General features: G+C 54.3%; 1 protein-coding gene across 7 annotated transcripts in view; it reads left to right on the plus strand.

Moving 5' to 3' along the window:
* The window catches only part of INAVA (innate immunity activator), a 34,678-nt gene that overhangs the window by 5,097 nt on the left and 15,594 nt on the right, over positions 1 to 13,987 (plus strand). For 4 of the 7 annotated variants that reach the window (XM_024113322.3, XM_065592264.1, XM_065592265.1 and 1 more), the window contains exon 1: positions 8,984 to 9,153. The exons of 2 other annotated variants lie outside the window; for them this stretch is intronic. The gene's annotated coding sequence lies outside the window, so the exon portion shown is untranslated. Of the gene's footprint in view, positions 1 to 8,983; positions 9,154 to 13,987 lie in introns of those variants that run through there. One more of the 7 variants, XM_065592263.1, reaches the window with a different exon arrangement.

Raw genomic sequence — 13,987 nt, forward strand, 5'->3', positions numbered from 1 at the left:
GGAGAGCTCTCCCGGCGATAAAATATAACCACCCCGAACGAGTGGCGGGAGCGCGGCTCCCGGAGATAAAGCGCTGTCTATATTGGCACTTTTCAGCGCTAAAAATGTTTGTCGCTCAGGGGTGTGTTTTTTCACACCCCTGAACGACTAAAGTTTTAGCGCTGAAAGTGGCAGTGTAGACACAACCTAAGTTCCCTGACAATCCCACTGTGCAGGCAATAGCGGTTCTTCAGGAGCCCACATGTGGAGCGGGCTTTTGTCCAGGGAAACGTCCTACTGCCTGTCGGGGGGGGGAAGGATCCCCAACCCTGACGAGGTTTGCATCTTTGAAGCAAGGGAAATCAGTCTTTTTCCCAGCCCTGCTGGATGATGGATGGTCTGTGACCAGGCAGGGAGACATTAACGTGGCACTTGTCCTGCAGTGTGGGTTATTTTTAAAGAGCTGATTATCAGAGCGGGATGAATCCACACAGTGTTCTGTGAATTCCCCTGCCGTCTGGCTAAGACAAAGGAGCCTAGGAGCAGGGCAGGCAGGAGAGGGGTCTTGGAAGGGAAGCTCCTGGGGATCACCACTGCGTTTATCACTGGCTTTCTGCCTTTAATTTCTGTTGTTCTTGGGCAGGGAATGTTTGCACAGCACAGTGCAGTTTGGTCTGCATGCTGCTTCCTTTGGCACATAGCAGCTGAGAGCTACGGAGCAAGGCAGGTTTAGAAGCGACAAGAGGCAGAGAATGTGACAAGGTTTCTGGGATCAACAGACTCTTTATTGCTCACTGTGCTAACATGCAAACCTGATAATCCAGCCTCTCCCACCCACCGACAGCCACTGGCCTTCACCCGCTCCTCAGCATAGTCTCTTCTGCAAAAGCCGTTGCAGTTTATTTGCTTTCCAGGGTGGGCTGGATTTTCCTGAATGACTTAGGAGTCAATGGGACTTGTGCTCCTAAATCACTTTGGCACTTTGAAGCTGCCACCCCCAGTGTACTGTCAGGAGGGAGAGCATGGGGGGAGGAATAGCTCAGTGGTTTGAGCATTGGCCTGCTAAACCCAGGGTTGTGAGTTCAGTCCTTGAGGGGGCCATTTAGGGGTCTGGGGATTGGTTCTGCTTTGAGCAGAGGGTTGGACTAGATGACCTTCTGAGGTCCCTTCCAACCCTGATATTCTATGATTCATAGTGTGGTGTTATTCCCAGGGGACGAGGGCAGGAGCCCAGGGGTCTGTTTCTGGCTCTGTTGACCTTGGGCTTGTCACACCAGATTTTCAAAGGTAGACGCTGATTTGGGTGTCAAACTTGAAACACTTAGGGCCTGATTTCCCAAAGTGCTGGGCACCCCGAAATCCCAGCTGAAGCCAGGGGACCCTGGGGGTGCTCTGCATCCAGAGATCAGGCCAGAGGGTCTCACAAATTCAAGCACCCCAAACCAGTTTAATCCTTCTGGGCTGCAATTTTCCCCATTACAAATAAGGAAAAATGAGATCCTGACCTGCTTCCCAGGGGGTTGTGTGACTGAACCCCCATTGATGAGGTGCTTTGGGATCCCTGCGTGGAAGGCACTATATGAATGATCTAAGGACAGTCTATTAAAACAAATCCTATTTTGCACTTCTATAGCACGCTCCCCCCACAGAGCTCAAAGCGCGTGTCAGTATCGTCACCCCACGGTACAGATACGGAAACAGAGGGACAGGGAGCTTGGATTAGGCTTGCCCATGGCCACGAAGCAAGTTAGTGTCAGAGCTGGGACCAGAGCCCTGGTCTGTCGTTAGTCAAAAGAAGTGAACAAACCATGTTTGTGATGCAGCCCACTTGATTTGTGTGTCAGGCGTTCGCAGTGGGCTGGGCCAGAAGGGACCGCGCTGATGATCTAGTCTGAGCCTCTGCACAGCACAGGCCAGAGAACCACCCCTGGGTTCCCACATGCAGCCCATACGCTGTGCTTGAGCTAGAGCAGCCCGGCTAGACAAACGTCCAGTGGAACGTGTGGTTTAGCACTGAGCTCTCCTGCTCCCCGTTGGCAATCACAGCCTGGCCGGACAGCGCAGGATGCAGTCATTGGCTTCCCCGTTGTTGCTGTGAATTGGGGAGAGTCTCCCGTGAGAAGCAAGGCCGAGGCTGCACTGGACAGGGGTGCCAGCACAGCTCGATCAGTACCCCTGGACTGGCAAACCCTCCTGCTGGAGATGCAGCATCCACCGGCCAGAAAGCACTGTGACCAGTATAGCTTGTACCATTTCCCTGAGCGAAATACACCCCAACCCACATTGCTATGGCAGCAAAAATGTCTAGTGTAGCGCTGGCCTTGGATTACAGGTGTTGGCTTCTGAGACAAAGCCCAGATAAGCTTGACTGACATAGCAGGAATGCAGAGAGAAGGGGACGTCTGTAAGCCCATGGGATTGATCCAGTACGAGGGAGCATGTGAGCTCCCAGGTACAAAGCAGTGCTGAGCAATTGTCCATTTGGCTCATCACCTTGGAACGACCTTGGTTTTATTTAACCAGGAGCTGTCCAAAGTGTTTTGCCGACTCCCCTGGATGGGGAAGAGGGAATTGGGCCAGGCTGGAAACACGGAAGAATAAAACCTCAAATCAGCAGCATGAAGTTCCAGGAGATTCCCTGGCACCGGCCTAAGGGATCACTCACCCTGCACTGCAGTGCGGACTGTGGGGGTGGGTGAATGACAGTGCACCCAAAAGTGGGGAGCACTAACCGCCCCGTGGGGATGCTGCTGGCCCAAATGAAAAGGTAGCTAGTTTGCGCTACCATAGGCCTGTTTGAAAGAGGTCTTGTGCTCCTCGCTCACTTTAGGCACTTCGGAAATTTCCACCTGCAGTCTCTGTGAGTAACATTTCAGAAGTGCTCGGTGACACGCTGGTAATTGAGGCACTTCTGAAAATGTTCCCCACAGAGATGACAGGTGGGATTTTCAAATGCACCCAAATGAATTAGGAGCACAAGTTCCATTGACTTTGAGGTGCTTTAGCGGTACCTTCCTAGCCCAGACAGGGGTGCCACTGGGCCCATACCCGCACCGGGGAATCGGAAGTTGCACCTTTGCACCTTTCCCAAGGGTTCTCTGTAACATCAGCTGTAAGGAACGATAACAGGTCAGATCCTCAGCCCGTGTAAATCAGCATAGCTCCATTGGAGTCTATCGACCTAGCCTGATTTCCACCAACTGAGCATGTAGACCATAGTTTTGTTTTAAAGTGGCCCTGGAGGTGTACACCACCTCCATCTGGCGAGCACCTGGCACTGTGGTGTCTGGGCTGCCTTTGTGTGCACAATATAACACCCGCCTGCCAGTGAGAGCAGGGAGCTCGTCCTTTGCACTGCTCTACTGCCCATTTACACAGTCCCACAGCCCCATGGTCACTGCAGCCTGAGGCACTCAGGTACAGAATTCTTGACTCTGCTGGCGGAACATGAGCCTTCTGCTGGCTGCCTCGCCCCTTCCTGCTTTGGTTGTGGCCACAAACGGGCTTGCTCTCCATGGCCCTCCCAGTGGGGAGGGAGAAGATGTCAGGAAATGCCGGGAGGCCATGCACAGGGCTGGGTTCGGATTGTGTTGCTACCTGTGTCAATCAGGAGTGACTCTGCTGAAGTCACTGGAGTTACACCCAGGTAAACCCAGGGTCAGCGAGAGGGATACAGCCCCAGCCTGTTCAGATTAGCTGATGTTGTGGCTTTGGGAGAGCAGAGAAGCTTCTTAGGAGCCTGGGACAGGACCCATCTTCCTTCTGTTCCCCTTTTCGTTGTGTTCAGTCTCACGGTGACTTGTCCTGCCCCTACAAAGGGTACAGCCCCCGCCCCATGTGGCAGTCCACTCAATGGCACTGAGAAATGCCACGGGCTTTGAGGAGCAGCATCAGAACCTTTGCCCCAGTTCCAAACACCCTGAGACCATGGCTCTGGCTCTGCATTTATCTAGGAGCCTCTGTGGCCCTTGGCGCTGGAGTATCTGAGCATCTGCCAGCTATCAATGGGCTCCATCCAAGGCAGGCAAGTGTTATCCCCATTGTACAGCTGAGGAAACTGAGGCACAGCCTGGGGAAGTGACTTGTTCAAGAGCTCATGGGATTCTGGGGCTGCCCCAGGAACTGAACCCACATCTCCTGAGTCTTAGCCACAAGGCCAGCCTTCCTCTCCATCTGAACTCAGTTCTGTCACCCAAGGCTACTTGGCCTCTTTGAAGAGCTCTCCCTGCGGCGCCGGCGTTCCCTGGTCAGTATTTCTTTTCAATCTTCCCCGAGCATGGTTAATAATCCCCCTGTTGATGCAACATCCCGTCCCCTGTGTCCACTGCGTGAGTCAGTCCTGCACCAGACAAGGCTGGGCAAGTCAAGTCTTTGTCTTGGGCAACAAGGAAAGTTCTCAGGCCAGAACCCAGCTGTGTTCCTTCTGCTGCTGGCCAGGTGCCGGGTGCCCTGGTCCATGGCTGAGTTCTTACCAGAGTGGATGGGTGGGCTGGTGGGAGGGAAGAAGGCTGGCAGGGATAGCACTAGGGGACAGAAATGTTGGCCAGGATTTTCAGATGCAGGCACTCTTTTTTGGCAGCCCCACTTGAGATGCCAGGGCCCTTCCGAGGTGCTGTCTGTATGTGTAACTCCATTTGAAGTCAGTCACCTTATGCTTCTCCCCTCCCATTCCTGCTTATCCTGGCAGAGATGTCTAAAGAGTGCCTCAGAGATGGGCTATACATCCCAGTGTGCTAGACGGGGCGCGGAGACTGTGTTTCTGGCCATGTTTGCAGGAGCAGATGTGCTGCTGAGCGCAGTTCCTGGGATGTGTGTGGGATTGGGTATAGTAAAGAAAATCCCTTAACTGGGCATTTTCTTGTTTCGAAGGCCTGCTACACACACATGCTTTGTGCTGGTATTGCTGTCAGGCAGAAGTGTGATTATTTACCAGTACAATTATACCACTACGAGCTCAAATGTGGGTGCAGTTATACCAGTATACAGGTGCCTTAAGCCAGGAGAGTCTGTTCCCCCTCCTGGATGGGGATGAATTAGACCGGTAAGAACACCTTCATACCAGTATAGTTGTGTCCGCACTCAGGGCTTGGACCACTTTAACCCTAATGGCACTGTTACACAGTACACCTCTACCCCGGTATAACGCGACCCAATATAACACGGTAAAGCAGCACTCCGGGGGGGGCGGGGCTGTGCGCTCTGGCGGATCAAAGCAAGTTCGATATAACGCGGTAAGATTTTTTGGCTCCCGAGGACAGCGTTATATCAGGGTAGAGGTGTACAAGTTCTGTGTGGAGACGAGGGCTAAGGGTTGTGGGGGAGTGGTGGCATTTACACACCCGGGCCTGGTTAGTGATGAGAACAACTAATAATCACCCCCCAGCGCCGCGCATCAGCAGCCTGGTTTTCATCCGAGGATCTCCAAGCACATTTTAAAGGTTGGTTAATTCAGCCTCCCAGCAGACCAGTCTCACTAGCCCTCTTCTGCAGGTGAGGAAGCAAAGTCAGGGGAGGGGAAGTGACTTGCCAGCCAGCCAGTTGAGAGCAGAGGAACCCCTGGGCTCTGCTCTGACCACTAGACTGTACTCCCTGCAGATATATCCAGAGAAAAGTCAAAGTTCTGTGACCAAACAGCCCCTCGGCCAGGGGCTGGCTCCATTCTATGCAACCTCTCGCTCTGGCTATGCAGCTACTGCACATCCGTCACTGAGCTAGCCTAGACTCGGTCTTGTCTGAAGGAGACAGGTGTGGAGCGTTGTTCCAGCCCTGCCTTGGGGGGGTGGTCAGTGTTGGTGAATTTCCTTCCGTTTGCTTCTGTGATGGGGCTGCACGGAAAGAACCAGGCCCCATGGCCCAGCGCTGGCAGCTGGCTGGAGTTCCACTGACTTGGGGTGGGTCTAGCCGAGCGTGTGACTGTAAAAACAACAGCCGCCCAGTATGGGTGCTGTACGCAGCCGAGTGTTCGTGGCAGTGGCAGGATTCCGGCTGTTTGGTGGAGTCTCCACTCCCAGGCCTTTGGAATCTAGCAGCTCAGGAGCTCAGCTTGATTTCCAGTAAACAGAAATCCAGCCCTTTGTTTGCCTTTTATCTTGCTGCCAAATCTGCGTGCGGTGCCTGTAACCTGTGTGTCAGATGTGACATACCTGGACTGTTTGTGTCTGGGTTAGCCGGGGAGCCCCTTGGGGAGAGGAGTGTTTGTACAGGGCTGAATGCACTGGTGCTGAGTGAGTAATTATTAGACTGTTGTGAGGGGTTTTCTTAGCAAATGCTGAGGTGTTATGTTATCATTCTAAGTCCTTGCCAGCAATAACAAACTAGCCCTCCAGTAACGAGATAGTTTGCAGTTGGGAGGTGGGTGTGTAATATGCTGATTTGGATAGTCCAGTGCCCGTGAGAGGTCCCACAATAACAAACAACAACTGGGGTCAGGTTTTCAGTAGGCTAGGTGCTGAGTTCTTGGGGATCTGGCCCTGAGCCCTTTGGGGGGTCTACTTCCATGTCTGTCCTCCTTCACCCTTCCCTGAGGTTTGTTCCCAGCCTAATCTGCCGTTTGTGACTTGGATTGTAATGTTCTTTAGGGCAGGAGCTGTGGGGGGAGTTTTGAAGATATGCCCAAGTGACTTAGGAGTGCATTTGCCATTGGAAGACATAAGAACATAAGAACGGCCATACTGGGTCAGACCAAAGATCCATCCAGCCCAGTATCCTGTCTACCGACAGTGGCCAATACCAGGTGCCCCAGAAGGAGTGAACCTAACAGGTAATGATCAAGTGATCTCTCCCCTGCCATCCATCTCCACCTTCTGACAAACAGAGGCTAGGGACACCATTCCTTACCCATCCTGGCTAATAGCCATTAATGGACTTAACCTCCATGAATTTATCTAGTTCTCTCTTAAATCCTGTTATAGTCCTAGCCTTCACAACCTCCTCAGGCAAGGAGTTCCACAGGTTGACTGTGCATTGTGTGAAGAAGAACTTCCTTTTATTTGTTTTAAACCTGCTGCCCATTAATTTCATTTGGTGGCCCCTAGTTCTTATATTATGGGAACAAGTAAATAACTTTTCTTTATTCACTTTCTCCACACCACTCATGATTTTATATACCTCTATCATATCCCGCCTTAGTCTCCTCTTTTCCAAGCTGAAAAGTCCTAGCCTCTTTAATCTCGCCTCATATGGGACCCGTTCCAAACCCCTAATCATTTTAGTTGCCCTTTTCTGAACTTTTTCTAATGCCAGTATATCTTTTTTGAGATGAGGAGACCACATCTGTACGCAGTATTCAAGATGTGGGCGTACCATGGATTTATATAAGGGCAATAAGATATTCTCTGTCTTATTCTCTATCCCTTTTTTAATGATTCCTAACATCCTGTTTGCTTTTTTGACTGCCGCTGCACACTGCGTGGACATCTTCAGAGAACTATCCACGATGACTCCAAGATCTCTTTCCTGATTAGTTGTAGCTAAATTAGCCCGCATCATATTGTATGTATAGTTGGGGTTATTTTTTCCAATGTGCATTACTTGACATTTAATCTCCTAAATCTCTTAGGCCATTTTGACATGCCCATCCTGTGTCTTGCCTTGCTGTGTGAGTGCCAGACACACCTGGAGTGCTATATGCAAATGTTAAATAATGAGAACAATTAATGAAGTCCTGGCCAAGCTCCAACGTGGGTAATTATATCCCACCTATTGAAACACGGCTCTTTCACTTGGCTACAGTATCTTCCCCTCCTGCCTGTGCAGCGTTGCTGTTCGCTGGAAAACTCAGTGTTGCAGCAGCATCAGAAGGGCCAGACAGATCCGGGCCCCGTCGTGCAGGGAGCTGGACATCCATGGGATGAGAACGAGCCTCTTCCTTGATGGCTCCCCGTGGAAATCCAGAGGACAGATGAAGGGCAGGAGACAGGCCCAGAGGGGAAACGACTTTCCCAGTGTCACCCAGCTGGGGTTAGAACTCAGCTCTTCTTCCAGTTCACAGGGACACACTCCCCCAGCCCCTGAGAGGGTGAAGTGTCACTTTAGGCACCTAAATCCCATAGTCAGGCCCCACTGGGATTCACAAAACCTCTGCTCAGCTGCACCAAGCCCTGTCAGTGCCAAAACTTGCTCCCTACATTTTTGCAGTGAAAGTTCCCCAGGTGCGTCTGTGCACGCGCCCTGCTGCCCCGCACCAGGCGTCCAGCCCCTAAACCTCAGAGTGATGCACCAGTAGGGGGAAGATCGGCCTTCCTCTGCCTGCAACTCCCCTGTGCGGCCCCATCCCATGGGCAGGCACAGAGTTCACCTATTGATTTACACCAGTGGGAGTGAGAGGGGAATCAGGCTCAGTGGGTTACTCCTGGTTCACACTGGGGGAGTGAGAGGAATTGGGCTCAGTGGGGGGTGAGGGAGGGAGTGAAAGGGGAATCAGACATGTAGTTTACCCAGGCTGGTCCAGCCCAGAGCTCACTCAGATCCCGTATCCCTCTGTGACAGACACTGCTCACTGGTGTGCCTCTGGCCAGTTAGGCCAGGCCTGTGTTTGGGAGACCCCGTGCAGGGATTCCCTCCTGCCTCACCCCTGCAGCTGTTGGATGGTGAGCTTGGATTACCCCACCTGAGCTGCACAATCACAGCGCTGTGTGCGGGCATGAGTCCCTGAGCCACTCCTATTGCTGTGGGGCAATGGGAGGGGGGTACGTGCTACAGACGGAGCAGGAGGGATCCACACGCACTGCGGGGGTGCAGGCGATGTGCTGTGCGAAGGCCCAGGCCGGTGCCCTAGCTGAACCTCTGGCTGGGTTGGACAGGCTGGTGGGCCCTGGCTGTGCGTCTTGTGCGGTGCAGGTTTCCCACTCCGCTCTTGGAAGAAGGCTTACTCCTCCTTGCCCCAGGAACACTTTGTGCCGCTTGCACGCTGCCTCTGCACCTGGCCCCGCCGCTCCTGGCAGGGCTGGGAAGGTGTTGCTCACCTGCCCCTCCTCTCTGACTCACTGGTTTCCCTGGCACGGCCAGAGCCAGCGGAGTGGAGCCAGAGCAAGGGGAGAGGCTGGCAGAGGGGACCAGTCGACTGAGTGTGGGGAGATTGGGAGAAACCTGCAAGTTGGATTTAAAATCAAAAGGCAATTCCATGCCGTTTCCTTCTGGGGTTCTGGGCCGGCACGGGGCGGAGTAGCCCCCCAGGTAAGGATGGCTCTGTTCCTTCCCGGGGATCAGTAGGTGAGCTGGAGCGGGGGAATGAATGGAAGAGAAACCCGGGGGTCTGGGGTGGGGGTGGGGGGGAATTTGCCAGCCCTGCTGGTGGTACCAGAGCACGTGGCTGTGGCCTGGGAGACATTTCCTTCCTGTGACCATTGCTGGGGCCCCCTGGGTTCCGCTGGGGCTGTGGGAGATGGGGGAAGGAAGAAGCAAAAAGCAGCCTCCTTGTTTACCACAAGCCCTTTGTATTCAAGGACCGTGGGGCTGGCCCTCCCCTCTCTGGAGGGTGCTAATTACAGCTCCTGGAAGGGAGAGGGCAGCTGCCATGGCAGGCCCTGGGAGGCCCCTCTTTGCTGGTACAATCCCCTGCCCCAGTCCTGAGCCCCCGCAAAACCTGGAGCTCCCTCCTGCACCCCAAACCTCTCATCTCTGGCCCCACCCCACAGCCTGCACCCCCAGCCCAGAGCCCTGACCCTTTTCTGCACCCCAACCTCCTGCCCCAGCCCAGAGCCCCCTCCCACACCCCAAACCCCTCTGCCCCAGCTCCATTGGGTTGCGGGCATCAACAATTTTCTTCAACTGGGTCGCCAGAAAAAAAGTTTGAAAACCACTGGCCTAGTGTATGGAGCACTGCACGGGGACTCAGGAGACCTGTCTTCTTTCCCTGGCTCCACTGGCCTGCTGGGTGACCCAGGCAAGTCACTACCACTGTGCCTCAGTTTCCCCACCTATACAATGGGGATGATGATCCTGACTTGCTTTGTAAAGCACATTGAGATCTGCTGATGCAAAGCACTTCATGAGAGCAGCTATTATTTATTCATTATAGTCTTGCCTTGAGTAGAGATAGGAATCACTGGAACCTGGGTCCAGGCTTCTCTTGGATTTGCCTGGGGGCGCCTCGCAGCCCAAGGATGTTTGAAGGATCAGCCTGTTGTGGTGCTGCCTTTGCTCTGTGCGGGTCTCTTTCCCGCTGTAGCTGGTGACCCGTCGTTGTGACATGTAGGCGCTGTGCACGCAGGAACTGCTCTGCATTGGTCCTGACATGAGACCTGGCCCCCTCTCCCCTCGCTACTGAGCCCAGTGCTGGCACATCCTTGCTGGCCCCTGCCCACCTGCCTCTGCCCCGCCCCGCTCCCCCGTGGACCTGCCGGGGGGTGGGTGGGAGGAAATGTACAATCAGTGACTTATCGCTGAGCCACCCTTTGCCTGGCTCTGCGTGAGTAATGAGGAAGGAGACGGCTGCTTCGCCTCCTGTGACTCGCTCCCAATTAACCCCTTCCCTGATGCCAGCAGGTTCGGGAAGGGGACTTAGGCTGTGCCTGGGCAGGAGTGGAGGTGTCATGCCCTGGCCCTGCTGCCTATCCGCAGGGATGAGGGATCTCACAAGCTGCTTGCAGCTTCCCTGGCAAACCAACCTGCATCCCTTCCAAAGAGAGCACAGGGCTGTGTGGATGCCAGGCATTCATGGCTGTGTGCCAACAACAGAGCCTCATGGGCTCTCGATTTGGAGGTATGCAGGTCCAGTTTTTCTGGGAGCTCAGCACCCAGCACGCTGAACGCTTCAGAGAATCAGGGCCACACTGTTCAGCTTGAGAGTCAGGCGGGCAAACACAGCCTGTAAGGGGCTGGCCCTTTGTGCGTGGGAAGAGCAGGGAGGCTGACACTGGCTTGGAGAAGGCTGAAAGAATTGCAGACACTGGCTCAGGACGGCTGCCGAATCAATGTGAAAAGAGAGCGAGCCAGAGACTCAGACTGTGTCCTCAGGCTCATGGCAGGTCTTCCCTTAGCAGCAGGAGCTCCTCAGCCTAATCCCCAAAAGGGATCCTCGCGTGGGCAGCGAAAGGAGAGGTGGCAGTTGGCATTGGCAGGCAAGTGCCAGATGGAGTGACATGCAGGGCTGCAGCGCACGAATCACAGAGGCAAAGAGCCCAGGTTCCAAAGGGCCGGAATACGGATTTCTGATGAACTTTCCAGAGGACAAGGGGAGGGGCTAGGAAGAGGTGGATGAGAGGGAAACAGGGAAAATATTATGATTTGTTACGGCTGTGGTGGGAGCAAGGCAGGCTTTGGCCTGGACAGGACAGGGGCATGCAATCAGCAGGGTGATCCCGTGGGCTCTGCTCTGTTCTTGTTCATGAATTAATCGTGGCTGACACCTCAGGAAGCTTTCCCAGTTTCTTGTTTTTCCCATTAAGAAAGGGATAGATAATAAGACAGAAACTATCATACTGCCTCTATATAAATCCATGTGATGCCCAGACCTGGAATACTGCGTGCAGATGTGGTCACCCCATCTCAGAAAAGATGTATTGGAATTGGAAAAGGTGCAAAGATGGGCAACACAAGTGGTTAGGGGTCTGGAACGGCTTCCGTATGAGGAGAGATTAAAAAGATTGGGACTGTTCTGCTTGGAAAAGAGATGACTAAGGGGGGATATGATAGAGGTCTATAAAATTATGACTTATGTGGAGAAAGTGACCAGGGAAGTGTTATTTACCCCTTCACATAACACTAGAACCAGGGGTCATCCGGGGAAATTAATAGGCAGCAGGTTTAAAACAAACAAAAGGAAGTATTTCTTCACACAACGCACAGTCAACCTGTGGAACTCCTTGCCAGGGGATGTTGTGAAGGCCAAGGCTATAACAGGATTAAAAAAGAGAACTAGATAAGTCTCTGGATAATAGGTCCATCAGTGGCCATTAGCCAGGATGGTCAGGGACACAACCCCATACTCTGGGTGTCCCTGCACCTGACTGCCAGATGCTGGGTGTGGATGATAGGATGGTTCACTCCCTCTGAAGCACCTGGCACTAGCCACTGTCGGAAGACAGGAGACTGAGCTAGCTGGACCTTTGGTCTGACCCAGGCTGGCTGTTCGAATGTTCTTATGCTCAGTTCCCGCCCAGGGTGCTGTGCGGCTCACACGCCCCCCCACCCTGAACCTGGGACCTGGTCGTGAGGGAGCAGAAGCGGATTTGTGGGGCTGCTGAGGTTTGGATGCAAAACCAAGTAGAATCTGGATTGTTGTGCCTGAATTCCCAACTAGCCAGGCCGAACTCAGGGGATGAGGACATAGAATCATAGAATATCAGGGTTGGAAGGGACCTCAGGAGGTCATCTAGTCCCACCCCCTGCTCAAAGCAGGACCAACCCCAACTAAATCATCCCATCCAGGGCTTTGTCAAGCCTGACCTTAAAAACCTCTAAGGAAGGAGATTCCACCACCTCCCTAGGTAACCCATTCCAGTGCTTCACCACCCTCCTAGTGAAATAGTGTTTCCTAATATCCAACCTGGACCTCCCCCACTGCAACTTGAGACCATTACTCCTTGTTCTGTCATGGGGTGGGGGGGCGGCAGAAATGGGGGGGATGGGTCCCTCCCAGGAACCCATTAAAGTGAGGGCGCTAGGCCCCCCAAAGCGAAGTTGACATCTGCAGCTCCAGTGCCGGCCTCAGACTGGGCAGCTTTGTACCGTGCCCGTTTTCCAGCTGACAGATGTTAGAGTTAAACAAAACCTGGGCTTGGTGCCCAGAGAAACTGGCCATTCCCTTGGCTGAACCTGCCAGGGCCAGAGGGCGAATCCTTTGTCACAGGGAGCCGGGCGTGGCCCTTCCCCTGCTGCTGAAGCAGGAACCTGGGGGTGCGACTAAGTGAGCTCAGGGGGGCAGCCAGGAGCGGCAGCAAGAGGGAGAGGAGAAAGGAAGAGCTGGCCGGGACCAGGGGGAGGGGGTAGGGGAGGGGTGGGGGCGCCGGCTGGGAGCAGGGGGAGGAGTGGAATTGGGGAGCCAGCCAGGGGCGGGGGTGGGTAAGACATCCCAGCGGAGATGGGGGGATAGAGCGGGGTCATTGTCCAGCAGTGAGTGGATGCGGAAGACAGGACAGAGACAGACGGGGATTTGAGCTAAACTCTCAGGTTACGTCTACACTGTGATGAACCTGTGGCTGCCCCAGCTATGCTGCCTTGGGGCTGTAGAATTGAAGTGTAGATGTTTGGGCTCAGGGACCCTCCCCACTCCCGGGGCCCCAGGGCCTGGTCTCAAGACCAAGACCAAGCCCTGCGAGCCTGCGTCAGCAGAGCCGGGCCGGCTGTGGGTGTTCACTGCAGTGTAGACGTACTTCAGTTGTTGCTCAGCAGCGCCCCACGCTCAGCGGTAGCTCTGCCAGTACCAGAGGAGGGCGCCAGAGCAGAGCTGCAGGGACCCTGCAAGCCCGGAGCCAGCGCTGTGCTCCCAAGCATGCTCCTCGGCCCAGTCGCAGGGTGCCCGGGGAGGGCACAGGGCCTGAATTTTCCCATTGTGTGACTAGGGAGCGAGTGGCTCGCAGCATACAGCTGTTCTGCCAGGTCACTCTGGGGAGTCGGTGCCAGCGGCTGCAGACCCTCACCTGTTTCCTCACCACCGTGTGGCCGCTGCTGAGCCTGTGCCAGGGGTTGTGCCTGGACCCGAGTTCCTGGCATAGCCCCAGAGGCAGAGCATAGCACGTGAGGGTGCAGGGTGGTTCACAGGGGGCTCCTGGGGATTCAGCAAACAGTTTGGGGCCCAACTTTCTAAGTGGCCACTGATTTGAGGGGCCTCCACTTTGGAAGTCTCAGTGGGTCTGATTTTTGGGGTGCGAGGCAGCTGGGGTGACCTGTGGGTGTTCAGCACTTTTGGCCTCAGGCCCTGGCTGGGGGCATTTAGGCTCCTGAAATTCAGAGGCTGAATCTGAGAACTTGTCAGCTAGAGCAGGATGGCACCAGGGGCATCTGCTGCCAGGGCTGGGTGCCTGTGCTGGCTGGGTGCGCGGCTCAGCCTGTAACTCCCCTTGGGAAA

This window comes from Chrysemys picta, chromosome 4 (genome assembly GCF_011386835.1).
Source record: "Chrysemys picta bellii isolate R12L10 chromosome 4, ASM1138683v2, whole genome shotgun sequence".
Classification (NCBI taxonomy): domain Eukaryota; kingdom Metazoa; phylum Chordata; order Testudines; family Emydidae; genus Chrysemys; species Chrysemys picta.